This window comes from Zingiber officinale, chromosome 7B (genome assembly GCF_018446385.1).
Source record: "Zingiber officinale cultivar Zhangliang chromosome 7B, Zo_v1.1, whole genome shotgun sequence".
NCBI classification, from domain to species: domain Eukaryota; kingdom Viridiplantae; phylum Streptophyta; class Magnoliopsida; order Zingiberales; family Zingiberaceae; genus Zingiber; species Zingiber officinale.
Window position 1 is genome coordinate 34,239,279 of NC_055999.1, and position 3,283 is coordinate 34,242,561.

Genomic DNA, 3,283 nt, shown 5'->3' on the forward strand with positions numbered 1-3,283 from the left:
CTAATTAAGCATGAGAGCATTAAACAACTTTCATATCTTAATATCATAGAGATCTTGAGCATGTTAAAATTTTGTTTAAGCTTTTCTACGCTATCCATCTTATTATGGCCGAAAATCTTAATGAAGAGTTCATGAATTTCTAGCAATATTCAACATGCAATTCTTTAAGAGAACTCTATATTCTATCATATAAACATGGTTACTTAAATTTAAAGGTCTTCCTAACCCTAAGCTCTTTTCTTGGCCGAAACATATGAGTGGATTTCTTTTGGTTCCAAGTAACTTTCAAGCAAGAAAAACCAATAAAAGACCCTTAGTAATTCATGGAGGGAATCTTGTACTAGTTTGGTTAAACAATGATTTCTCTAACCTCTTTAAAATATTTTTGGCCGAAATTCTAGGGTTAGGTACTCCTCTGACCAAGCATCATATATGTATAAAAACATGAAGGAAAACCTTCCTACATAGCATAGAAAAATATCATGAAATGAGGACTTGTTTAAACCTTCCTAGATTTGAAAACTCTTCTTTGGCCGAATTTTTCTTAAATTCTATTCTAGTTTTTCTAATCCTCATAAAATCCGAAAAGTACATAAAACGCCTTTTACCACAGGTGAGGGGAAGCTTACATCCTTTTCGCTTGTGGATCTAAGGTGTGGTGATGGAAGAAGTAGCCTCTTCTTCTAGTTCCCTTCCCTTGATTCCCTTGCTAAGTCCTCCTTGTATCTTAGGCTTTCTTAGGAGAAAACCTTGGCTTGGGGCCAAAGATGGAGGAGAGGGGACTGAAGTTCTCGGTGAGGGAGAGGGGAGAATGAGAGAAATGAGAGAAAATAAAATCTACTCTTTACATATTCTCTTTTATGTTAAGGGGGAAGAGGTAGCCAACTTAGTTTTTGCTTTCCTTCTCCCTTAGCCCTTTTTTCATTTTTTTCTTTTTATTTTATTTATTTATTTGTTCTCATCATTCATGATGAAACAAGGGGGAATGAATCCCCTTAATTCCCTTCTTTAAGTCACGGCAAAAGAAGAAGAAAAGGGAGAGAAAAGAAGGAAGGCAAGTTGCCTTTCTCTTGCTCTTTTCTTGTTTTCTTTTGGCTAGCTTTTACTCTCACCCTTATCATGAGTTTCCCTCCTTTGCTATCAATATATTATTCCTATCCCAACTGGTTATTACCCATTAATCCTATCATTTGCATCATGAGAGGTTCAAGGTTCAATCCTTGACCATTCCCTATTTTTATTTCTTTTTATTTCTTTTTGGTTCAACATTCTACTAATATTTTTCTAAGGCAAATTCATCATTCTCATATTTATCTTAAAAGCTTAGTGGGTGTTACAGTACCCCGTACCTCATAAAAAGTTCGTCCTCGAACTTTAAAATAGTTACATCAGGTGGTACTGAACTTTCGGCTGAGTGCATCGGCCACTTTGTTCGCCTTTCCTGGGTGATAAAGAATCTCGCAGTCGTAATCTTTAACTAGCTCGAGCCATCGGCGTTGCCTCATATTCAGGTCTTTTTGCGTGAAGAAATATTTCAGACTCTGATGGTCGGTATAAATCTTACACTAAGCTCCATATAAATAATGTCTCCATATTTTGAGAGCGAAGACCACGGCTGCTAGTTCTAAGTCGTGAATGGGATAATTCTTCTCATGCTCTTTAAGTTGTCTAGAAGCGTAGGCAATGACTTTGCCATCTTGCATGAATACAGCTCCAAGTCCTGTGATGGAAGCATCGCTGTACATATCGAAGCCTCTGTTGGTTTCCGGGAGAGTAAAAATCGGAGCACTGGTCAGTCTCCTTTAATTCGAAACTCTTCTCAAGCTTCTGTCCATTCATACTTTGCATTTTTCTTGGTGAGGGTTGTCATAGGGGCTGCGATTTTGGAGAAATTCTCTACGAATTTCCTGTAATAACCTGCTAGCCTGACTTCGCTGGCATTTCTTGGTCTGTTCCAGTTATTTACAGCTTCGATTTTGCTTGGATCCACCATAACTCCATCTTTGGAGATGACATGACCTAGAAATATTACCCGGTCAAGCCAAAACTTGCATTTGGAGTATTTTGCATATAGTTGTTTCTCTTGCAGGATCTGTAGTACAGTATTCAGGTGTTCAGCATGTTCTTCTGGGGTTCTCGAGTAGATAAGTATATCGTCAATAAAGACGATTACAAATTTATCAAGATATGCCGTAAATACCTGATTCATCAGGTCCATAAATACTGCAGGAGCGTTGGTTACTCCGAAAGGCATAACTATGAACTCATAGTGTCCATATCGGGTTCGAAATGCTATTTTTGGTATATCATCTGGTTTCACCTTCACTTGATGATAACCGGATCGTAGGTCTATCTTTGAGAAAACGGTCGCACCCTTCAGTTGGTCGAACAAGTCATCGATCCGTGGGAGTGGGTACCGGTTCTTGATTGTCACATTATTCAGCGCTCGGTAGTCTATACACATTCGCATAGACCCATCCTTCTTCTTTACGAATAGCACTGGAGCTCCCCATGGAGAGTGACTAGGACGAATAAGTCCCTTGTCGAGTAATTCAGATAATTGTTCCTGAAGCTCCTTTAATTCAGCCGGAGCCATACAATAAGGTGCTTTTGAGATCGGCTGAGTACCAGGAATCAATTCAATCCCGAATTCTATCTCTCTGTCAGGGGCCAATCCTGGTAGTTCATCAGGAAATACTTTTGGATAGTTGCATACTACCCTGACATCTTCCAGCTTTGGGTCTTTGACTTGATTGGTATTAACCACGTGCGCTAGAAACCCCATACATCCTTTATCTAACATCCTTTGTGCTTTAATAGATGACAATAACTTCTCCGTTCCTTTCGGTTCCCCGTAAAACTCAAACTCTAGTTCATTTTCGGGTCGGAAAATCACTTTCCTTTTGCGGCACTCGATTGAAGCGCCGTATTTGCTAAGGAAATCCATGCCCAATATTATGTCATAATCCTGCATATCGAGTACTATCAGATTGCAGTAGAGTTCTCTGTTTGCGATCCGAATGAGTACTGCTTGCAGCATATGGTCCGATGGCATGATCTCCCCGGATGGTAAGGTTGTTAAGAATGTGTCCTCTAGAGTTCTGAGTGGTATATCTAGCTTCTTCATAAAAGGTGTTGAGATGAACGAGTGTGTTGCCCCGGTATCAAATAATACTACAGCATACTGATTGTGAATAAGTAGCTGACCTGTGACAACAGTAGAGGCATTCGCCACGTCTTCCTTGGTAAGAGAGTAGACTCTAGCGTTCGTCATAGTGGGAGG